General features: G+C 38.2%; 1 pseudogene; it reads right to left on the reverse strand.

The window, feature by feature from the left end:
• Positions 1-24,026: 24,026 nt before the first annotated feature.
• On the reverse strand, positions 24,027-25,025 carry LOC106733970 (histone-lysine N-methyltransferase SETMAR-like; annotated as a pseudogene).
• Positions 25,026-26,444: the final 1,419 nt, after the last annotated feature.

Below are 26,444 nucleotides of genomic sequence, written 5' to 3' on the forward strand. Positions count from 1 at the left end.
AACCCTGTAGATTCTTGCTTCAAGCCAAGAACACTAGATATTGGGGGGGGGGGATGCATCCAGCCACCTCCTGGGCCCTTACTTCAATGTTGTGATATGGAAAATAATTCCTGGCATTGGAGGGTCAACTGTCTACTCTCCTGAAAAGGAGAACAGCCACACAAAGCCTTCATGAGTCAAGGGGAAGAATTAGGGGACCTAGAGAGATCCTCTGTGCCCCTGTCTGGAGAAGTCATCATAACCACCAAGGAATCCTGGGAAACTCTGGATGTCTTGGGTAATCCAATTTTATTTCTTTTTAATACAGTGACTACTAACTCTGTTCTCCCTTATTTGGGGGGAAGGCCTGCCTCACAAACCACAATAGTTATTTCACCCATCCGTTGGTATGCATATGTCCATAAAGCAGGGATACCAACCCCTTGGTATGCCAATTCAAGAACCAAATATTCTCACAAGCATTTCTAACAATTACCAGCTACCTCACTTATTTGTCTAGGCCCTAGAAAAGGACGTAAGAGATTTAAAGTTGATTCAGGGAAGCATTTTCCAATATCTATATAACCTGTTAATTCATAGCCAAATGAAACAGGAGTCAGAAGCAAACACTATAGAGACTGTTAACTTTTTGGTAAGGCAAGGCTATAAGACATCTAAAATAAAAACTCATATTTCAAAACAACAAATTTTGTTGTTTGATATATTCTCACACCAGGGACCCAACAGCAATTTTTTGATTCATGGGGAACCTGGTCAAAATTCTGGAACTGGGTCCCTTGGCTGTTGCCCCTCATGGAACTCCTGCCGATGCTAATTCTCCCCCTCATTTTTGGACCCTGTTTCTGAAATCTTCTAAACAAGTTTATCTCTTCTTGCTTAGAGGTTATAAAACTGCAAATAAACAGTATTACCATACAGCGGGGATACCAACCCCTTTGGACCTCTGCTTAATCCTACTGTGAGTCATCCAGCACCAACAGCAGCCTTGTCAATGACATACCTCAGGACTATCTCAATGACCTGCCCCTGACCCCACTCTCCCACTTTGATAAGATAGGGAGAGAGTTATGTGACCCCTGTTAGGTAGGGCCAATGCCCCTTTCCTGCATGAAGCAGTTACAAAAGACAGACCACCCACATTCAACTGCTCAAAAAGATTTATGGGGATCATACCTCTCAGAGAGAAAATGAGGGAGGAGAAGACTGATAAATGGAAACAGGTAAAGGGACTGTAGCATCTGCCTCTGTGGCTAGATATAAAAAATTGATGAGGGCAGAAAATTAGCCTCCCAAGGTAATGTAGGCAGGAGATTTCCAGTGGAGGGGATATCTAGCTAATTAATCCACATTCAATATAGTCAATGAGATAAATCAATGGACTCAGCCACATTCGATAGAACCAGTGAAATAAATCAGTGGGCCCAGCCACATTTGATAGAGCCAAGGAGATGAAAACAATCAGTGGGCTCAAGTAATGATCAATTGACATGATCTAGGTTAAATATTTATAAACCTCACAGAATGTAACTGCTGATCAGGACTGTTACTTCCTCTCAGAAGAATACTTTCATTTTTGCTTAATAAACTACCTTTTCTCCCTCTACTCAGACCTGCTCCTACCTCTCAGGAGTGTACATTCACTTTTGCTTAATAAATTACCTTTACCTTTAACTATTATGTATTTAATTCAATTCTTTGTGTGAAACACCAAGAACCTGAACATCACTAAAGCCATCCTGCAATCCTAGCTTGTATTCAATTTGTTTCATTCATTTGCTTTTTGTTTATTATTCTCACTATTGTGCACAAATTACTTATTATGTATTTGGTACTATGCAAAAGTTTCGGAAATGATCAAAGCTTAGTCCTGGCCCTTCCAGATCTAAGTGTCCACCCAGATAATCACAGATACATCACAACATATTCATTTTACACATTCTATATGATAGCAAATATACATCAAATGTTTGAGGAAGCTAGGTTGGAGCTAGACAGGAGTGACAGACAAAGCAGTTCAAGTATGAAGGCAAACGGTGTGTCTCTTTTTTGGAGAGTTTTTTTTTTCTATAGGGCACGTGTGCTCGCCAGACAGACAGAGAGAGACAGAGAGACAGAAAGCGAGAAATCACCCCCCAGGGGGGATGGCCACGCTGCAATCCCTTCTCCTCCATTCTCCTCTCGGGATCTTGGGCATGTACACACACGTGCCCTGCGTGAGTTTTAAGCCACCGGGTCCAGGACGCAAACCACGGTCAACTACATGGAAGTCCAGCGACATAGCCTTTACGCTAACTGCTGGTCCCACAAACAGGGTGTCTTTAGACAACTGCTTTTCAAACACTAAGTATGTTAACATGTGTTCAGTGAATCACTGAATCCAGTAGAAAGTGGTGCATTTGAAAGTATTTTTGAATTAGAGAGTAAGCCAAGGATGTGCAAATTGGGCCAAGGATTCCAGAGGAGGTAAAAGGGGTAATTACAAAATGCATTCATTTTTCTCTACTAGAGATGAAGTTGTTTGTGAAAAAGAATTATGTCTCATTCACAAGAATGTAAAGTTCTCTGTAGAAAATGATATATGATGATATCTTTGACTTGATTAACAGGCACTGCATGCATGCTTTGAAAAAAATATTCTACACTGTGATGATGTATGATGATTAAATGTAAATTAAAAAATACAATTTAAAAAAGACATGAAAAGATAAAATAAAAAAGCAGCATTACTTAAAAGAATATGTAAATAGGCAAGCTAAATTACATATCTATATATCTATATATCTATATCTATATCTATATCTATATATATATATCCCTAACTCTTTTTTTTTATTAAATTTTTGCCATAAAGCATGTGCACTCACCAGAAAGAGACAGAGAGACAGTAAAAGAGAATGTGTGAAATCACCCCCCAGGATGATCCATGCTCTCATTCGTTTTGGCAAGAGCACACACTCTCTTAAAATTACAAGAGGGGTATATAGATGATAGACAGATAAAATGGGACAGATAAAACCCTATTTCATGGAATTATTAAAATAAATAAATGACAAAATTCCAAGCATATAATGAATCCTCAATAGATGTTCATTCCTCCACCACTTATTCACCAACTTTTCTATTTACATATTCTATATTTTACTGGTTCATATATATATATATATATATATACACACCACTCTTTGATTTACATCTTTTCTTTAAACTATTCTTGGGAATCCTATAATCCCTACAGTATTAATTTTTGCTTTTCATTTTTCAAAGAAATCTTATATCTCTTCTTCTAGCTCTATATTACTGCAGTCTCTCCTCTAATTCCAAATACCGAGTGATTATCTCCACTTAGATAATGAACTAAAATTGAAGATTCAACCATTTGTTTAAATGTTTATCTTCACTGAAAATTAATCCATTTTTTAGATCCTACAATTTTTTTCATTTTTATTTCTTTACTCTTCACCCCATGCCTACATAGTTTATAATGGCTAATAGATGACCATTGAATGAATGTATAAATAATCAAATGCATAAATGGATAAAAAGTGGATACTGTATTGGGTAAAGATTTACTCAAACAGTGAAGGTCCTCATTTAGTCTCAATTTTCCAGAATAATTCTGATTTTATATATTCTATTGATTTCTCAGTCAAGTGTTAGTGCCCATGTCAGATTGTGTGGATAGATTCTGAGTCTCAGAATATGTCTCAGTAAACAAAGATCAGCTTCCTACCTTCATAAGACATGAATATATCCCAGCACTTCTAGAATTTTCTGGCCTTTAAATTTTCTGGTTCTAGCAGGATATTCAGTACAGCTTTATTACTCTAAGCCATCATAAGTGGTCACCCAGAAGTAACCCAGTTCTTTTTAATGATGGTGGCAGTCTGACTTCTGCTTCTCAGGTCTGTCTCTCCTTAGGAGATTAGGTGCTTTTAAGTACCTCTCATGTTTCTTGCAACTCCGTGTCTATAGCTTTGTTTATGCTCTGTTGCTCACCTCTATCTTGGCCTGGGTTTCTTCGTCCATGCTCTCATTCATTTACTTATTCATATAACAATTTCAACTTAAATCAGTTCATAAAACATTTACTGACTATGCCAGGTCCTGTGCTAGGAACTATAATGACAGAAATGACAGTCACTGAGGGCCAGCATATGGTGTGGTAGTTTAAGGCCCTGGATTCCCATATGGCCAACCATGATTTGAATCCTGGACTTGGCAGCTTGATCAAAATCCTGAGAGAAGAATGGAGCAGAAGGGATTAAAGCATGACTATGATGTAGCATGGGGTTGATTTATCACTTTCTCTTTGTCTCTCTGTAATTTTTTGTCAAGTCCTCATGCCCTATGGTTAAAACTTATAATAAACAAACAGAAAAGACAGTCACTGAATACAAGGATCCCTGAGCTTAGCGGGGAAGGTAGATATTATATTTATTGTTGCTTAACAAACTAACTCAAACTTACATAAATAAAGCAACCATTTTATTATGCTCACAGTTTATGTGGGTATAGCATTAAAACAGGGCACAGTGGAGATGGCTTATTTCTACAGTGTCTTCAGAATTGGAAAAACTCTAACGCTGGTGGTGATTCAACATCTGGAGGCTATCATTGTGGAGCTATTTTCAACTCAAATGTTGTCTGGGACCTCTGATGAAGCTATACGTGGAGCAGTGGTGGCAGAACATAAACAAGGCATCATTAGCAGATATACCTTTGGAAGAAACTGACAAGGGGACACTAGTTTTAAGTTTTTTTGTTTGAAAAAACATTACTCAAGCACTTAACGTTTATAGGGGATGTTGTTACATCCTTATTTCTATATAGTATTACAATTTTCTCACATACTATCTCATTGAAACTTCCAAAGGTCAGTGTAATAAAACTGAGGGTTGGGTTGAAGTCTACCATTGACCCATTGATCTTTACATAGATTTGAGTATCAAGCAACCCCAACAGTAAATATCTATTTGATTATTTATACCAAAATCCAAAGGAATTTGGCTGGGCATCTGCGTGTGTGTGTGTGTGTGTGTGTGTGTGTGTGTGTGTGTGATGTGTTAGGTTTCTGACTCTACTCATGGCTGAGTACGATGCCAGCTTGAGTGAATGGTCTAGGAAGGTTGATGTATTTGACTCCAGTGGCCTAAGATTTTCAAACTTTAATATTTCAATTTTTGTCATATTCAGAACATCCTCCAGCTACTTGTCTTCCAGAACGATATTTCAGATAATTTTTTTTTTTGGAGAGGTTTTTTGCTACAGGGCGCATGTGCTCTCCAGACAGACAGAGAGAGACATAGAGACAGAAAGCGAGAAATCACCCCCCAGGGGGGATGGTCACGCCACAATCCCTTCTCCTCCATTCTCCTCTCGGGATCTTGGACACGCACGCACACGTGCCCGGCGTGAGTTTTAAGCCACCGGGTCCGGGACACGAACTGCGGTCGACTACGTAGGAGTCCAGCAACATAGCCGTTACGCTAACTGCTGGTCCCGATAATTCTTAAAGATGGAAAGAAAAAGGTAGGATGGCTGGAACACCTCTTTGTGGCTTATAACTCCAACCCTAAGTAATGAGACCTCTGTAGCCCACCGATACATAGGCTACTTCATCCAACCTATGGATTGAGGAAGGCAAGGGGGAAGAGGTAAAAAATAGCTGAAGTGGTGAAATGTTCTGGGGGTGGGGGGCAAGAGCACATATCAATAACCTGTTTCGCTAACCTCTTTCAGGGCATGTCTGTGTTAAACTCAAGTTTTAACTGCTAACAAGGGGAATTAGTTTCATTTTATTTTACTTTTTTTGTACTTAAGTATATGTCTAGTAGAATGCACTAATTTCAATTACACATTTGATGAATTTTGACAAAAATATATGCCTGGGTTGGGTAATCAATACTCAGATCAAAATATAGAATCTTTCCATCATCACCAGATGTTCCTTTGGTGCTCCTTTCATCTGATAACTCCCTAGAGGTATTTCTTATCATGAGTTCTACGATCATAGATTAGTTTTTCCTGTTCTTCACGTGACACCTGAATTTCATATAAATGTAATCATATAGTAAGTACATTTTTATTTCTGGTCTCTTTCACTAAGCAGACTTTTAAAATACATTCACATTGTTTCACTGTATTAGTCATCTGTTGCTATATAATCATATCACAAATTTAACAGGTCAAAATAACACAGATTTATCATCTCACAGTTTCTGTGAGTCAGGAGTCTATGCGTGGCTTGTCTGAGTCCTCTATTCAGGGTCTCATAAGGCCAAGATCTCAGTTTCTTGCTGGCTGTTATTCACTATATTATCAGTGAAGCTATAAGCAACAACTTCAGTTGGGATTATTCCCAGGAGTAGAATCTTTAAGTCATAGAGCACATATATTTTATGTAGATATTTATACATGTTTATTCTCAGTCCTTCAAGTTACCTTGGAGGTAGCTATCACTTCTATTTTATAAATGAGGAATAAAAAACTTAGAGATGGAAGATGCCTTGACCAAGGACCCAAAATATAATATTAAAATCATATTGCCTAAAATGATCTTGCAAATAACAGACAAGTGGTGTTGGTACAATGACTTATGAGACACTGTTGGGCTATCTTTGTGCAGTTAGGGACTGGATTCTTCTTATCCTTGCCCAATTCTCTCTGTGTCCTTGGGCAATGTTCTTTGCCTCTCTGGACTCCCCAGCTGTACAGTGAGAAACCTGGAGTGAACCACTTAAGGGACACTCCCTGATCTACCTTAGGTCCTAAATCAGAGATCGTAATGAGCATAATTAGATGGCAGTTGTGTATCAATAGCATACTGGGAATATTTAAGCCAATTAGTTCCTGCTTTCTGTCATACACATCTTCATGTACATCTGCTCCTTTGGAATGGAGAAGTATATAGGTACAATCATACATTTTTCTCTGCTGGGGTAGAGATAGGGATTATGCACATTGCACATATGTGAGTATAAACATTTATGTTACGTAGGACTCCTCCCTCTATCTGCTGCATTGTACCATGCCTCTAGTTTCCCACCTTACCACATGTCTTCTATCTTCTAATAATTTGCATTCAAAGAGTAGAACTCCTGCTTGCTTTATTGTGGTTATTTATTTATTTATTTTTTCAGAGTACTCTCCTTGTGAATACAGTAGCTCAAAGAGCAAAACATGGCCACAGGTTATAGCTCTCCTTCTCAATGTGGTGCTGATGTGTGAAATTGTTACTATTTTTATAAAATGTCACAAAAGGTCATATTTTCAGTCCCAGAGTCTATGAATTTCAATTAGTTGTTGTTATAATAATCTCCCTCTACTAGCAAGAACTCTCAGTTCCTTCTAAGTCATGAGTGACAGCAGGAACCTTGTTTGTCTAATGAACTGATTAACTTGATAAATTAATGTTTTGGTACTGGGAGAACATTTACACTGCGAACCACACACACCCACTTGTTATTTCAAGAACACTTTAGGTTCCTCCACAGGTCTAACTATAGTCTAAGCCAGTGTTGATTGAGAGTCTGCTGGGTGCCCATTCCTGGGTCAACTCTCATGTGACAGAGAGGCACAGAAAAGAAGCAAGGGAGAGAAAAGCCACATAAAAGACTCTGGGCATTTTTCTAAACACTATCATTTATAAATTAACTCTCCCAAGGAGGTATTATTACTATTCTGCTTTTATAGAAAGTAATCTGAAAAGTCACATATACCAGTAGAGCCAAGATTTTTCTCCAGGCTCAGACAACCCTAAAATGTTTGTCTTTCTCCTATAGTATTGTAGAGAAAATTGAGTCAGGATGGTTTTGTCTGGCTCCCTCACCTCCTATCTTATTATGTTTAAAGACTCCAAGGTAAACTATACTGTGCTTCACATTTGTTTTGTAATTATGACTTTGCTGTTTTATGCCACTGAATGTAACATGCATGAGTGCGTGACAGACAGTCTGGTTTTGTCAATGAGCCACTATTGTCTGCAGCCCCTTTAAGAGAAAGGGTCAGCTAGCTAACCCTGCTCTTCTTGGCCTTGTTTCTTCTAGTTAACCCTGTTTAACTTGGCCTTGATTCAACCTGGTGATCCTTAATGATCTTGGTTTGACTGGGCCTTGGTTTGGCTCAGTTCAGCTTAGCTCTGTGCTGTGAGCTACAAGAGCAAGGAATCCTCTTTGTGAACACTCTTCACACACATTATAAGCTCCAAGCAGAAAGAATCACCTTGTAAGTGCTGATAAAGTTTTGTGAGCACCCCCTGAACTAAACATGACATCAGTGACTCATGTATTTATCCAACTCTCTGCATCTGTGTTTGATCCACACTTCAGAGGAGGAAAGAACCTTGCAAAACAAGTATTCTTTTAAATATAAGTATTCCTTCCATTTTGCTCTCCAGTGTATTAGGAAAAAGACCAAAAATTATGAAAGACCAGGGACGAACATATGGCATAATGGTTACATCACTGGACTCCCACATGGCTGACTGAGGTTTAAGTCCCAGACCTGGAGGCTTGAAACTCATGTCGGACAGGTGTGCATGTATGCCCAAAATACCAACAGAAGAACAGAGGAGAAGGGATTGAGGTGTGGCCATCCACCTGGGGGATGATTTCTCACTTTCTGTCTCTGTGTCTCTCCAGTGAGTGCACAGGCCCAATACCAAAAATCTCGATATAAATTTTAAAAAATTATGAAATATATACATGGCTTCCTACCATAATCTACTCATTTCTACTTTCTGGGAGAAGGAAGTCCTCCTTGACCATCTTAACCTGTAAGATTCTCTCTTGGGGCTGGCAGGTGGCATGGTGGTTAAGGGCATTAGACTCCCACATGGCCAATCACAGTTTGAGTCCTGGACGTGGTGGTTTGCTTTCTTACTTTCTTTCCTCTAGCTCTCTCTCACTCACTCACTCTGTCCCTCTCTGGTCAAATTTAAATACCTAAATGAATAAATAATGTTGAATAAAATAATTCTTTAAAAAAAACAAAAAAGAGATTTTCTCTCTTTCAGCATCTAAGTAGCATGTACCATATCTGTATTACTCATTCAAAAAAAAAAATGTGTGACAGGATGGGAAAGGTTCTCAGAGATAATCCAAATCCTTCTTTGTACTGATGAGTAAAGTGGGACTGAGAGAGGGAAAAGAATTGTCCAAGGTCACAGAGCAGACTAGCATGATAACTAGAACTACATCAGAAGCCTCCTAATCCTTGGTCTAGTACTTTTGTTCCTACATACACGTGGAGGCAGGGGGCTAAATAAAGGGGATGAGTATTAACCTGGTACAGGGTAACAATTAAATCTAATATTCAAAAGTAAAATGGAAATCAGTTTATACATGTAAAATTGCACAGCATGTCCCCAGACATATGTAGCTTCACAATACGTATTGGCTGTCTAAATCAAAAATTTTTTCAAGCTACTTCTACCACCTGCTCAGAATCTACACATCCAGGGGTTTGATTAGCCAAAGTAATTAGAATTTAGTTTTTTTAAAGCTTATTTATTTTATTCATGATAGAGAGCATGAGAGAAAGAGAGAGAGATAGAGAGATGTACACCTTTGATAGGATCTAACCATACTAAGATACCGTTTCTACACTGCTCTATCTCTTTAGGATTCTGGATAGACACACACACATGCCCAGTTAATTTTCAGGATGACTTGGGGATCCAAACCTGTAGTCAGGCATGTAGCTTCCATCACTGCAGTTTAGTTTGCTAAGAATGAGTCACCAGGCTGGGCCTAGAACTTAGTTCTTTTTTTTTCTTCAGGTTTATAGCAATTTATTACATTTTAATGCTTTATCTTCTGTCCCATTAACATTCATCCTGTACCTTATAAAGCAAAGCTGCAAGCTTGCTGCCATCATAAAAGCCCTTCAAGTTTATAGGGTTAACAACAAGTCTACCTGCACTCTCTCACATGTGCATTCTTATTCCTTGACTAGTAATTTCTTGCCGTCCCCACGCATTACAGTTGTCAGACTCTTCATACCTTCAATTTCAATGGCTTCCAACATCTGCACCAAAAGCAAGCCATCCAATAATTTAAAAATGTGTAACCAATAGTATGTTAAATTGGTCCAAAGAAGCCACTCTATAATTTTAACTTGATGGTTTATTTAATGCCTGTGTAGCCATGGCTAGAGGCTTCCTCTTTAGGACCTCAGCAGCCCTCTACTCCCGCTTTGGCACGTAACTGTCCACATGACGCCCTTCTAAGGCACAAAGCATCCATCCCTGGCATCATTTCTAAAGCTAACCAGCTCCTCCCTTCCTAGAATTTAGTTCTTTAGGCATACATTTTTTTCTCTTTTCATTTGTTGTTTTTATGTATTTGTAATTTATATACTTGTTTCATTTTTGGTTTCCTTTATTTCACTTTTTCCTACATTTAAAAAAGTTTAATTGTCAGAGGGCATGTGGACTTATCAGAGAGAGAGAGAGACAGAGAAGGAGGGCAAGAAAGCACCTCTCAATGGGAGGTAGACATACTGTAATGCTTTCTCTTCCAATTTTCCATCCTGCTGGGATTTGGGGCAGGCAGGCATATGTTCCTGGCATGTTTTTCAAGCCACCAGGGCTGGGATTTGAGCTGTGGTAATCCATGAGCTGTGGTAATCCATGTGGTTATCTGGCTCCCTTAATCACTAGGTTATGGGGCCAGTCCTATTTAATTATTTTTTTTATCAAAGTTTTCTTTCAAAAGTTCAGCTTCAACTTCCCCTTCATCCTCCACATTTCTGCCCATGCCAATATTTTTTCTTTCTTTCTTTCTTTCTTTCTTTCTTTCTTTCTTTCTTTCTTTCTTTCTTTCTTTCTTTCTTTCTTTCTTTGTTTGATACAGGGTATATATGCTCACCAGAAAGGGACAGAGAAAGAGAGAAAGTGATAAAGCACCCCCCCAAGGGGGGATGGCCACACCACAACACCACAGTCCCTTCTCCTCCATTCTCCTTTCAGGATTTTGGACATGCACACACACTTGACCAGTGTATTCTTCAGGCCTCTAGGTCTGGGGCTGGAGTCACAAAGTCAGCCATGTAGAATTCAACCATGTGGGATCCAGCCATCTTAGTCACCACACCATTGGCTCGCCTCCATTCACACCAATTTTCTGATAAAAATTTATCTAATGATCCTTGATCATCAATAGTATAAGGTTAACTTCTCAGTGCAGCATCAAAATTGGATCTATACTCAATGATGTCAAACTTCCTATCTATACTCACTCCTTCTGTCTTTACATGCCCTAATCCATGGCAGTTACAAATTATTGTGCATTTGCTATGTCCTTTCATTCATTTTTACTTTCACACACCAGTTCACTCAGTATACTCATATGCCCCTCTATTCCTTCTTCTGTGCCTGGCAAACTCAGCTTAAAAACCCACTTCAAATATCATCTTATATCTAAAACTTCCCCCAACATTCCCAAAGTAAATTAGTTGCTTCTTCCTAAATTTATTTAATCCATCTTTAAAAGATTTATTATACTGTATTATAATCAATTAGTATGCATACTTGCTATTTTCTCATTTCATTATGCTTTGCTATTAACTGAAAGAAGAAATCAAGTTTTCTTATATCGATCTTCTTCTATGTACTCCATAAATGGTTGTGACTGACTAGTATGATAAAGTCAAGCATAAAAAACACAGAGGCCAGTATATAATTGTCTTTTCCTAAGTTGCTTACTGCACACTCTTTTCTTAACTATAGGAATCTGGGCCAAGTTGGGAATGTAAAGGTGCTTGACCCCTTCCCTTTTTAGCTCAAACAGTGCTACAGGAGGTACAACAACAGGGAAGGAGAGACACTAAGCAAACAGAACTCAGTGGGGAAGAGGTGGCAGAAATTCACACATAACAGGTGAGCCTGCCTCAGCTGCAAGGCACTCCGCAGCTGACCACAGCTCTTCAGTCAGGCCCCTCTGGTCTGCCCTACAGACAGGAAATAAATTGCAACTCAGCAACTCCAGAAGCCTGGAGGCCCCTCAGATCAACACAGGAAGTACTGCAGGGCAAGTGGATGGTGCCAAGATGACTTGGAGCTAGTTTACTGTGCATGCTCCATGATGCCACAGCTTCCAGTTTTCGGAGGTCTGAAGTGTGGGAAGGGGACAGGCAAAAAGCACATAGTGCCTGCATGCCACTTGTATCTGCTGTCTAGTTGCGGAGTCACTTCTTGGACAATTAGGCCTTGAACTCTATAAGAAAAAGAGCTGCAGACCAGCAAGTGGCATAGCAGTTACATTACTGGACTTCCACATGGCCAACTGCAGTTTGAGTTCTAGACCCAGTAATTTGAAAATGACAATAGGCACATGTGTGTGCGTGCCCAAGATCCTGAGAAGATAATAGAGAAGGTATTGCAGCATGACCAACCTTCTGGGGGTGATTTCTCACTTTCCTTCTCACTGTCTCTGTTTCTTTCCTCCCCCAATCTCTGCAAGTGCATGTGCCCTAAGGCAAAAAGCTCTGAAATAAAACCAACTGATGTACTGTTTCCTCAGCTTTTGTTATTGGAAGCATGAATAGATAGGGCATGCACACTCATCAGAGAGAGAGAGAAGAAAAGTGAGAAAATTAATCACTTTAATCACCATCTCCGGGACTTATACCATGGTTAACCATGTGGGATTCCAGTCTTTAACCACCACACCTGCTTGTCCCGTCCATTTGAATTCCTATAAATATCCAGAATATAAACTGAAGGGAAATGGCAAAACTTACCAGAAGACTGGGTTTCAGTTCTGAGTCCTACACCTTGGTGGACTGCAGGAAAACTAGGAGTGTCCATAACAGTGAGCCACTTGGGGGAAAGGCTGAAACCCAGATGCCAAGGAAAAGAATCTGAGTAGAGGCTGTTTATTCTGAAGCAGAGAACCCACAAGAAAATGAGATTTCCTATTATTATTTCTACTTTTAAATTGATATATAATATTTGTACATACTTATGGTATACAATGTAATGTTATAATACATGTATAGGGACCAGGAGATAGCATAATGGTTATGTTACTACACTTCCACATGGCTGGCCATGGTTTGAGTCCTGGACCTGAAGGCTTGAAACTAACACTAGGTGCACATGCATGCGTGCCCCAAATCCCAAAAGTATAATGGAAGAGAAGTGACTGTGGCGTGGTCATCTCTCCTGCAGGGGGTGATTTCTCGCTTTCTGTCTCTGTCTCTCTGGTGAGCAAATGTGCCCTATACAAAAATCTCTTAAAAAATAAAAAAGTATATAATATGTACTTATCAAAAAAAAGAAGTATATAATGTGCACTTATCAAATCAAGTAATTAGCATATCCATACCTCAAGCATTTATCATTTCCCTATGATTAGATTAAGGGTCTTGTAGCTGTTTTGAAACATACAATATATGATTATTAACTATAGTAATCCTACTATGCAGTAGAATACTAGAACTTGTTCCTCCTGTCTATAACTTTGTAGCCATTGACCAACCTCTCCCCAACCCTTCTCAAACCTACCATCATTCCCAGCCTCTAGAGAGGATGGAGGTTCTGTCTTCAGGTTTATGAGAGGCTGTTGCAGAGAAGACCAATGAAAACAGATTTCATTTCAGTATACGGTTAAACTTTCTAAAATCAGAGTACCCTGAATGGAGAATTAATAGGCTGCCTTGAGAGAAAGAAGCTCCCTAATCCTGCTAGTGTTCAAGTAGGAGAAGAATAATTTGTTTGTGAGGATTCAGAATAATTTAATTTAGTTGCCTTTGGAGCCTAGCAAATTCAAGTTGTTACACCCTTACCAGTTGAAGGAGAGAGGTTGATATCTCTGTTGTGTTAGCACCAGCTTTTTCACTGCCTTCTTGGACATTCAGAACTTTGAGCCTCTGACATTTTATTTATTTCTTCTGTTTATCCAGGAAATAGAGCTGCCCCACTTTGTAGGGCAGACATATAGTCATGCTCATTAGATAGTTGATAGTATCTGTGAGCTCAGCATGTGGAACTGCCATACTTTATTCTTAATCAAGACTTGACTTACTACTCTTCAAACTGAGTTTCTCAACCACCCTGAAAGAAACCTGGGGATTAAAACTCATTTTATAGTTTCATATATTTTATAGAAATATAATTATTTTATAGAAAATAATGCTCAGAAAGATAAATTTGCCTAAAATATCTATAAGGGATAGATCTTATGCACTCCAATGTCAGTCACAGCCAGAACAGTCTTATAGTCTTCTTTCTCAGTAATATTTTTGACCATTTGTAAGTCAAGCACTGTAGAAGGCTGCTTACAGGTCCTTCCCATGTATCCTACCCCCACCCCTATTTTAATTCTGGAAAATTTTAAACTAACCACGCATCTATCCATCTGTGCATATGCGCGCACACACACACACACACACACACACACACACACACATGTTTTTTGCTAAAATATTTAAATAATTGCAGACATCATGAAATTTTACCCCAACACACTTTGACTTTTGTCTCTGAAACATTATTCTTTCACATAACCACAGTAAACTTAAGAAAGTAAGTACTAAGTAGGCCCTCTAGCATATAGGTTAAGGGAGCTGGATCCTACATGGCTCATAATAATTTAAATTCCAGCCACAGTGGCTTGAAAAACAATCTAGGTGCATGTGCATGCAGGTCCCAAATCCCAATAGCATGGAGAGATGGAGGAAAAGAAAATTGCTGCATAACCACGATCCATCCTTCTCCTTCTCTGTCTCACTCAGGGAACACAACCTCTGTCAATTAAAACAAAAAAGTCAATATTGACATTTTACTTTTTGATTTTATAATTGTTTTTAAAAATAAGCTTTGCAGATTATCTCCTGTTTTCCATCTGGAAACTCATTAATTTTCACAAGTTTCATTTGTTTACAATGTCTCTCAGTCTCCTTTAATCCAGAATACATGCCTCTTTAACCCCCTACTTTTTTTAAAAATCAATTAATTAATAAATTAGTTTTCTATAGGACACGTGTTCTCACCAGAGATAGACAGAGAGAGAGAGGATATGGGGCAGTCAGAAAACAAACTGCCAGTTCTGGGACTTGAATAGCTGTCGCCACATGGGAGTCCAGTGCCTTAACCCCCACTTCGTCTGCTGGTCCCCCACCTCTCCTTATACCTTTTTACACTCACACCAAACATAAAATGTCAAGACTTCACCCCAGGCTTGTTAAATCAGAATTTGAGAAAGAAGAAAATATACATTTTGGATCAGGCATTTTAGGAAATTCCAATACATGCTCAATTTTAAGACCCATTTACCTAAAATGTGTATGTAGGACAGGCAAGAAAATGCTAGATAAAGTGGTTGGCTACTTTGTATAATGAGTTTTGGGTCAGATTACAAAGAGCCTCTAGAGTTAGGCCAAGAAGTATGGATGGACCACCTAAAGATTTATGAGAAGACAAACGGTTAAAATAGGTGTTTGTGGAAGACAATTCTAGTGGCAATGGATGGATTAGATAGGAGAGGAACTTGAGGGAAGAAGGAAAGTCGGAGGTTTTAGGGTAAATTGTAGTCTTTTTACTTACTAAGTTTTAGCAGTCATGGTTTGTAGAACGTTCTTTTGGAAAGGGACCTAGATTGACAATACCTGGGTCCTACCCTTTCACATTTATAGTCCATAGGAATTTGGCTTTCATTACTCTTTTTTTATACACTGAAGTAATATTCTACCCACAACCTGGCATTTGGAAGGGCTGGCCTTAGGTCCCAGATCCAAGGCTAGAGATAGGCTCATAGGCTAGGGATTTAGCAATCATTTAACCCAGAATTGCCAAGACTTTCTATTTCCACCTTTTTAGGTCAGCTTGAATAAATATTTATTTAATAACTACACTGAGACAAAAATTGTAATATGCCCTGGATATTCAGAGATGGCTTAAAGTATGGTACTTTTCCTCAAAATGTTCTCAGTTCTAGTGAGAAAAACATACACACAGAAAGCAGTAATGTGAATTCTGAGGCAGCTCTCAAAATAGGAAATTGTACAGAAAAATAATTGATTGTGTTCAAAGGAGATAGAATGGCTTCAGAGAGGTGGCTACTGAGCAGATTTTGGAGGATGAATAAGATTTTGCCAAGAATTTTTAAATGCAAACCAAAACACAATTTATTTTTTATGGTTTTGCAAATGAGCAATTTTAACAGGAAAAATTAAAAATCAGTTCTAATTTCATGGATCCTAACTTTTATCTGGAAAATAGCAGGTCTGGGTAAAAATTATGTGGTTTATTGTCCATCCTTGCCCCTTATCCCATGACTGAAATATAGCAGAAATAATATTATACTGTCAGCCAAAAGTGTCAGGACTAAAAAATCTCAGCCTAGTCCTAGATCCTAAATAATTTTTCCTTTTTTTCTAAAACTTTTGGGCTTTAAATTTACATTTCAGAAGGGACCAGCAGTTAGTGTAATGGCTATGTTGCTGAACTCCCATGTAGTCGACCATGGTTCAAGTCCTGGACCCGGTGGCTTAAATTCACGCCGGGGGCATGTGTGTGTGCCCAAGATCCCAAGAAGAGAATGGAGGAGAAGGGATTGTGGTGTGGCCATCCCCCCCGGGGGGTGAATTATCTCTTTCTGTCTCTCTGTGTCTGTCTTTCTGGTGAACACACGCACCCTATAGCAAAATCCTCTCCAGAAAAAAAAAAAATTACATCTCAGCCCATGATCTATTTTGAGTTCTTTGTATAAGGCATGAAGTTGGCATTTATTCTTTTTTGCATATGAATGTCCAATTGCTACACTACCATCTATTGAAAAGGCTATCATTCCTTCATTGAAATACTTTTAAACCTTTCTTTAAAAAAATTAGTTGTTGGGGATAGCAGGTGGTATGTTGGTTAAAGGCACTGGACTCCCACATGACTGACTGTGGTTCAAGTCCTGGACCTGACGGCTTGCTTTCTCACTTTCTCTCTCTCTCTCTCTCTCTCTGTCCCTCTCTGGTCAAATTAAAAATAAATAAATAAAGGTAAACAAAATAAATATTTTTTTAAAAAATAATTCTGCTACAGATAGAACATCCCTAATCTGAAAATCCAAAATCATCTAAAATATGAAACTTTTGGAGCACCAACATGATTCCACAGGTGAAATATTTCACACTTCATCTCATGTGATGGGTCACAATCAAAACATTGAAATACAGAAATGTATAAAATGCCTTCAATCTATGTGTATAAAGTGTATAATTTGTATTAAAATTTTGTCTCATCCACAAGATACCTTATTACATATATGTAAATACTTAAAAATTTTAAAAAAGAAACATAATCTGAAGTACTTCTAGTCTCAAACATCTAAGATAAGATATATTTTAACCTGTATTTGGGTTCATTTACTTCAGAGTTCTCTATTCTGTCACACCAATCTAAGCATGCATTCCTCTGCCAATACCACATTGTCCTGATTACTGTATGAATATAATTATTTTTTAAAAGAACTGCTTAACTATTTAATTTTTATTTGTTATTATTATTTTTTAATTTGACCAGATAGACACAGAGAGAGAAAAGGAAAGTGAGAAACCAGCCGCCAGGTCCAGGACCCTGGTCGGCCATATGGGAGTCCAGCATCCTAACCACCACGCCACCTGCCGACCCTATAATAAATTTTAATATTGGCTAATCTTAGGGGACTTTAAAAAGTTCATGTAAAATGGAATTAAAGTACAAATTTATTTTAGTGCAACTTTTTCTCAGATCTATGGGGTTTCTTCATCATATACATTTTCCATAATCTTTTTGAAGAACTCTCATATAATTCTTTCCACTTTAATCTTTTCTTTCTTTCCAAACACATTTTAGAAAAATTTTATCGATATCTATGAAAAACTTGCTGGGATTTTTATAGAAATTGTATTGAAATTATAGGACAATTTGGAAATAATTAACAATTTAAAAATGTTGACTTCTTGTCTCCGAACATAGTACATCTCTCATTTTGCTTAGGTCTTCTTTGATTTTTTTTTCAAGAATTATGTATTTAATTTTATTTATTCATTCATTTATATATTTTTTTAAATTTGGCTAGAGAGAAACAGAGAGAGAAAGAGAGAGAGGGAAAGTGAGAAAGCAAGCCACCAGGTACAGGTCTCAAACCATGGTTGGCCATGTAGGAGTGTCCAGTGCCTTAACCACCATGTCACCTACTGGTCTCCTTCTTTGATGTTTATAATTAACCTTTTGTGATTTTCAGCATGCAGGTGGCACATACATCTTAAGTTTATACATATGTCATTTTTTTTCTTTTTTTAAAGTTTATTTCTCTTTTTCAGAGAGAAAGCAGGAGAAACAGTGTTTCATGACTTAATACTCTCCCCCTCACTCATCTTCTCAACTAGCCAAGATCATGGACATGAGCACCTGGCATTTACAAATCGACCAGGAAACTGAACTAGCAATCTTACGCATGGCTTGAGCAGTGCATGACCACTGAGCCACCAAACTGGCCCCATATTTAATTTTCTTTATACCAATTTCAATAGTTATTGTGTTTTAAATTTTAGTTTATGTTCATTTTAGTATATAAAACACAACTTTCTGGGGCCAGCAGATGGCATGATGATTAAAGCATTGGACTCTCACATAGCCTACTACAGTTTGAGTGCCAAACCTGACAGCTTGAAAATCACACCAGGCTCATGTGCATGTATATACCCAAAAATCAAAGAAGAGAATGGAGTAGAAGGTATTGCAGCATGGCCATTTCCTGTTTTATATGAATCTTATATCCTGTGACCTTGGTAAACTCTTTTATTAGTTTTACAATATTGTTTAAATTTTGGAGGGAGATGCCTGGGAAATTCAAATTGTGTCATCTAAAAATAAAGAAATATTTATTTCTTCTTTTCCTTTTATTTATTTTCCTTGCCATATTGTGATAATTAGAAATTCCAGTATTTCATTGAGTAAGAGTGATAAAAGCAGACAGGCTTGTCTTATTAATAATTGTAGGGGTTGTATTAGTTTCTATTTATGCTGTAACAAATTGCTGAAACATAGTGGCTTACAATTGCATGAATTTATTACCTTATAGTAGTTCTATAGTTCAGAAGTTCCAAATGTGTCTCAGTAGCTAAAATCAAGGTGTCAGCAGAGGTATATTCCCTTCTGAATGCTCTGGTGGGGAATCATTTTCCTTGTTTATATCTTCTACATGCTACTCATAGTCTTTGATTCATGTCCCTCTTGCTCCATCTTCAAAGCCAGCAGTATTGGGCCAAGTCCTTCTCATGTTTCCATTAAGCTAGTTCTTGCCTTCCTCTTCCACGTGTAAGTACTTGTTAGGGTGGCCATTGCAGCTAGCCATGAAAGAACTCAGACTCAGAAAGTAAGCAGAAAACAGGATTTATTCAGTTTCTAGATAGAACAGAGACCAGAAGCAGAGTTGTATCAGCTCTGAAAGGTAGGGGCTATGGGATTTTATTGAGTTTTCCAGGACATGGGGCTATGGTTGGGTAATTAAGGAAATCCTGGGACCAGTTTTTTTTTTTTTTTAACATCTATGTTGTGTTATGTTTTTGTTTTTGTATTTTTTAATTTTATTCATTTATTTATTTTATTTTAATTTATCGATAAAGACACACAGAGAGAGAAACAGCGAGAGAGAGAGAAAGCAAGCCACCATGTCTGGGACTCGAACAGTAGTTGGCCATGTGGGAGTGTCCAGCACCTTAACCAACATGCCACCTACTGGCCCCAACATCTGAGTTGTCTTTATGTTATCTCTATGTTAAAAAAAAATGTAATGGTTGGCAAACTCAGGAGAAAGAGAAATGGGAGTAGAAAGACAAACCACTTGGGAGGCACTGGATGATAAAACATCTGAGGCATCTGAGAGGCACTGAATGTACCCTTTCAGTGCTTTTGTAATTACATTGGGTTCACTCAGATAATCCAGGATAATATCCCCATCTCAAATCCTTAGCTTAATCACATACACAGCAAAATCCCTTTTGTCATGTAATGTAACACATTCACAGAAGTATGTCAAAAATAAACAGTCTGGTGACAGCTCATAAGCAACTAGTAAGGAAAAACTAAGTAACTCAAGTTGTTTAGTCTGGAGAAAAGATTTAGGGAGAAATGGTGTTCTCTGTTTTTTGATCTTTGAAGGATTATCATGAGTGAAGGAAGTAGATGGTTTTTGGGTGATCTCAGATCATAAAGATAAACCTTGAGGGGCAGAGGGGAGTCACAGGGCAATATATTTCAACTTAAAAGAAGAAATAAACACCTACTGATAAAGCTGTTCAGAGATGGAATGGGCTGTCACAGGAAGGAGTAAGCTTCTTGTCACTAGAAGTATGCAGGGAGGACTGAAAAAAACATTTGTAAAGGTTGCAGTAGCAGCAATTTAAGGATTAGATGGGTGTGGTGATGGGGGTTGAACCACAGATCTTCAAAGTTACCCCCAATCTTGAGTGTTTATAAATCTGTCATCCTAACTGGACCACCTAGTAAGGTAATCTGAAACTACCTGATTTTTCAAGCCTCTAGTCTACCATTTCATGTCCAAAGATAAGGATGATAACTGTTTCAGGAGACAATGACTCAAAGTCTAAGAGAAATTCATTCCATTATACTTCAAAAACAAAACCAAAAAAAAAAAAAAAAAAAAAAAAAAAAAAAAAAAAAAAGAAAGAAAGAAAGAAGGGAGAGTGACATCAGTGACAGCAAAGTTGAAAGCCCTGGACCCTCCTTCTCCCTAACAAACATACCAGTTCAACAATTGAACAGCAAATTCCCTTTGTAAGAAACTAATTTAAAGTTCCCTCCTCCCTCCACCTACTGTAAAACACCACCAGACTCATCCAAGCCTATAGAGAAATATGGGACACCTTCGTGCTGGAGAACTCTGTTTCCAGCACAGCACTGTGTGATCAGAAAGAAACCACTTATTTCCCAACTTTACCCAGGAGAGGAAAAATGTTGATGTGTCCAATGTCTCAATTTTTTCAAGGGGACTTTCCAGAGAACTGGCTTCTGTCTCATCAGTCTTGGAACACTGGTAGGTCTGGCACAGTTTATCTTCCTGGGAGGAAATAATATCCATTTGAATTGATCGACACCACTGACATTCTCCCTGCTCATCACAGAGTGAACAGATGAAAAATTCCAGATTTTAACTCTCTCTCTTGGGTAGGAGAGTTTATCCATTTGTCCAGTGCTTCAACTTCTCTAGGGCTGCTCAAAAACTGAACATCTGTCTTGAAGTTATAATATGTCTGGCATAGTCCAAGTGCCTGAGGAGAGAACAAAGATGGTAGCTTGGCTTTCTTCATCCTAGAGTGAACAGACAAAAGCTACAGAAGCCTACTTCTTCCTGGGAAGGAAGAGTTGGTAGAAGTCCTCAAGAATCTCTGGCTGGGTTGGTTCATGGAGGCCTTCTTCTAGACAAAGCCTGTTCGTGAAGACTGGAAAAGTTGTATACATTGTCTAATGCACAAACAACAACACAGAGAGTCAAAGAAAATGAGCAGGCAAAAATATTCCAAACAAAAGAAAAAGATGAATCTCCAGAAGCTGAGCCTAATGAAATAAACCATATGACTTGCCTGACAGATTTTAAAGTAACTCTCATAGGGACCAGCAGGAAGCCTAGTGGTTAAGGCATGGGACTCCTACATAGTCATTCCTGATTTAAGTTCCAGACCTGGTAGCTTGAAAATCACACATGGTGTATGTGCATGTGTGTCCAAAATTCCAAGAGAAGAATGGAGAAGATGGGATTGCAGTATGGCCATCCCCCCTGGGGGGCAATGTCTCATTTTCTCTCTCACTCTCTCTCTCTGTCTCTCCAGTGAGCACACACACCCTATGGCAAAAACCTTTAAAAAATAACTTATAAAGAGGAGAAAATACTTCCAAGCTCATTATATGAGGCCAAGATTTCCCTTATGCCAAAGCCAGTCCAAAAAACACTACAAGAAAACTGCATACTTGATGAATATCAATGCAGAATATCTCAACAAAATACTAGCAAATCAAATGTAACACCAATTACAAAGATTACCCACCATGGTCAAGTGGAATTTATCCCTGAGATATTATGATGGTTCAACATTAAAAAAAATCAATTAACATGATATCCTGCATTAACAGAATAAAGAATAAAAATCATATAATTATCTTGATAGGTAAGTAAAAGCACTTGATAAAATTTAACATACCTTTATGATAAAAAAATACTTCACAAACTAGGAATGAAATTACTTCAAAATAATAAAGGCCATATATGAAAGGCCTGTAGCTGACATTATATTCACTGATTAAAAACCTAAAAGCTTTTCTGGGACCAGCAATTAGAGTAATGGCTATGTCACTGGACTCCCACGTAGTCGACCGTGGTTCGCGTCCTGGATCTGGTGGCTTAAAACTCACACCGGGCTCATGTGCGTGTGTGCCCAAGATCCTGAGAGGAGTACAGAGGAGAAGGGATTGTGGCATGGCCATGCCCCCGGGGGGTGATTTCTGTCTCTCTGTCTCTCTCTGTCTGTCTGGCGAGCACACGCGCCCTGTAGCAAAAACCTCAAAAAAAAAAAAAAAGAAAAAAAAGAAAACCTAAAAGCTTTTCTTTTAAGATCAGAAACATGGCAGGGATGCAACTATTCAACATAGTACTGAAAAACCTTAGCCAGAAATATTGGGTGAGAAAACAAACTAACAAAAGGCATCCAATTCAGAAAAAGTAAAATTGACCCCGTTTTCAGAAAAATATAATCTTATATATAAAAACCTTGAAGATTATATTTAAAAAGCTTAGAACTAGTAAACAAATTCAGTAGTTGTAAGATACAAAATCAACAAACAAGAATGAATTGGATTTATATGCACTAATAACAAACTATCTGAAAAGGAAATGAAAAAACAAATTACATTGGGCAAGTTGATGACACAGTGAGTTTTTATTTTTTGAGAGATATTTTTGCTATAGGGCATGTGTGCTCACCAGAGACACAGAGAGAGACAGACAAGAGAAAGAGATAGTGAAAAAAATCACCTCTGGGGGGGGAGGTGTGACCACACTGCAATCCCTTCTTCTCAATTTTACTTTCAAGATTTTGGGCATGCACACACACATGCCTGGTGTGAGTTTCAAGCCACTGGGTTCAAAACTCAAACTGTGATTGGCCATATGGGATTACAGTACTTTAATCACCTGCTGGCCTGGTGACACAGTGGTTAAGGCACTGGATTTCTAATGGCCAGCTTTGTGGTTTGAGTCCTAGACCTGGAAGATTGAGAATCATGCCAGGCACATGTGCATGGTGCCCAAAATCCTGAGAAGAGAGTGGAGTATTGTGGTGTGGCCATCCCCCCCACCCCAGGAGGGGTGATTCACACTTCCCTCTTCTCATCTCCCTCTGGTGAGTGCATAGCAAAAAATTAAAAAAGAAAGAAAACTTTTTATAAGAAAACAAACAGGAAGACCAGTCCATGGCTTGGTGGTTAAGAAGACTGAATCCTATGGCAGACCATGCAGTTTGAGTCCCAGACCTAGCAGCTTGAAAAACACACTGAGTATATTTACATGCATATCTAAAATCCTGAAAGGAGAAAGAAATGAAGAAAGGACTGTGGCATAATCATGTACCATAGGGGTTGTCTCTCTCTCTCTCTCTCTTTCTATCTCTCTCTCTTTCTATCTCTCTCTCTCTTTCTATCTCTCTCTGTCTGTCTCTGATGGGCTCACATTCCCTCTGGTAAAGTAAAAAAATAATAATAAAGAAAGAAAAGATACAGGGATAGTTTTATGGCACTGGTATTGACAATGACTTCATGAATATGACACCCAAAACGCAGGCAACACAAACAAAAATGATGAAGTGTCACTACATTAAGTAAAAACTTCTTCACAGAAAGGAAACAAATGGTGAAAAGACAATTTATAGAAAGGGAGAAAATAGTTGCAAACCACATATATGATAACGGGTTGCAAAAACAATTGCAGTTTTAAACTATGAATATTAAATCATTGTAACTAGGCTCAAATATATCTTTATTAATCAAAATAGAAATCATTACAATGAACACATTTTTGCAAATGGTTGTTTATTGCTGTAGTGTAAGAATCTGTGCTGCAGGGTTCAATGAATTCTTGGAAAGTATCTTCTGCATACTGCTTGTTGTGAAAGTGTTTTCCCTGCAAAAACTTGTTAAGATGCTTGAAGAACTGATAGTCTGTTGGTGAGAGTTCAGGTGAATATGGCGGATGAGGCAAAACTTCATAGCCCAGTTTGTTTAACTTTTGATGTAAGCAATATGCAGTTGGTTGATGCCATGGAGAAAAATTGTGCACTTTCTGTTTATCAATGCTGGCTTCAGTTGTTGCAATTTTCAGTGCATTTCATTGATTTGCTGAGCATACTTCTCAAATGTAATGGTTTTACCAGAGTTCACAAAGCTGTGGTGCATTAGACTGGCAACAGAACAACAAACACTGACCATGACCTTTTCATGATGCAAGTTTCGCTTTGAGAAGTGCTTTGGAACTTCTACTCAGTCCAGACACTGAGCTGGATTTCCCTGGGTATTGTATTCAATCCACATTTAGTTACACATCAAAATCTGATTGAGAAACGGCTCACTGTCATTGCATAGAATAAGAAAAGATGACATTTCAAAGTGTTGGCTTTTTTATTTTTGGTCAATTCATGAGGCACACACTTATCAAGGTCTTTCACCTTTCCAATTTGCTTCAAATGACTGCAGAATAGTTGATGTTGAGATTTTTGACAGATTCTCACAAAATTCTAAGATAATCAGGTTTGATGGTTGTTCTCAATTGGTTGTTGTCAACTTTTGATGGCCAACAGTAATGTTCCTCATGTTCAAGGCCCTTGTCTCCTTTGTAACACTTCTTGAACCACTGTACTTCATTAGCAGTTCCAGGGCCAAATGTGTTGTTGATGTTGTGAGTTGTCTTCCCTGCTTTATGACCCATTTTGAAATCAAATAAGAAAATTGCTTGAATTTTCTTTTTGTCTAACATCATTTCCATAGTGTAAAATAAATGTAACATAGACAACAAATAATAAGACATTACGGAGAAAAATAAAGAGGCAAGACATTTATGGGATACATAAATGGAATATTATCTGTTAATGATAACATGTATATTGTCCTCAACTGGACTGATGTGAAGTGTATTCATGTTGGGAAAACTCACTTTACAAGCAAAGTGATGTATACTGATTGAATGTATAGAAGAAACGAAAATATATTTTTAAAAATCATTACAAAAAATAGAAAAATGTGAATTAAAATTATGTATAACATAACCACATTTCATTGAGAATGTATTCTTTTATTTATTTTTTTTTTCATTTCATTTCATTTTGTTTTATACATTCAATCACATTACCTGGCTTACAAAGTAGATATTTCAACAGGTCAACATTTCTCCCAAGTACAGTTGCTAAAACTACAAAATATCTTCAACAGATAATACCACATTTCTTTGTGCCATTAATGCTTTGCCTACCAGATTTTCTTCTAAATGTCCTTCCTCAGACCCTCCTCTTTCGCATACATGATATCTGGTATTTATATCTATATATTGTGTTTCTATATCCTTTAGTGAATTAGTTTCAGTCATAGAGTGCGGACACTCAGTATATTTTAAGTGGGGATATACAATGCCTCTCCTTCATAGCCTGGCTTGCTTCACTCAGCAGTAAATTGCAGAGGTTCAGCCTCGGTGGGGGTGGGTTGACTCGTTGGAGGCAGCACAGGAAAGGAAGAAGACTAAGGCCTCAGTGCCTTTTCATGCACGTCCTGAGTCGGACACCCCTGACTCTTAATCTCAGGGTCATGGGTTCAAGCCCCACATGCTGGGCGCCACTCTGCTGGGGTCCAGCCTTGGTGGGGGTGGGTTGACTCGTCAGAGGCAATGCAGGAAAGGAAGAAGACTAAGGCCTCGGTGCCTTTTCATGCACGTCCTGAGTCAGACACCCCTCAGAGATTACTCTCTGAAGTGTGACAACTGCCATGAATTATTGTGTCTTTTTATTGAAAATGTGATACATGCAAGTAAATGGGTGAGGGACTACATGTTTTAATTATTAGTTCAATAGGGATCATAGGTTCCATTTAGGGTTGGATTAAGGGTGGGTCTGTTGTGATAGATGGGTCTTCATGGAATGCAGTTTTGGGAAAGCAGTTCCAGCAAGCAGAGATAATTATCAGCTGATGCGGTGGCAGTCATCTCATGATTACTGAACACGATGCTGAGAAAAGAAAATTTTAAGTATAGATATTAGTTCTTATGGATCTTAATAAAGAATGATACTTATATAGTTTTATAGGGATTTAAAACTTAATTTGAGAAATCCTAATGTATTTGTCTATTTTACTTGGTGAGGGCAGGGGTGTCCTGGGCCAGTTTCTACCTAATCCTATTTTATATAAAGCAAAGATT

This window comes from Tupaia chinensis, unplaced genomic scaffold (genome assembly GCF_000334495.1).
Source record: "Tupaia chinensis unplaced genomic scaffold, TupChi_1.0 Scaffold146784_1, whole genome shotgun sequence".
NCBI classification, from domain to species: Eukaryota; Metazoa; Chordata; class Mammalia; order Scandentia; family Tupaiidae; genus Tupaia; species Tupaia belangeri.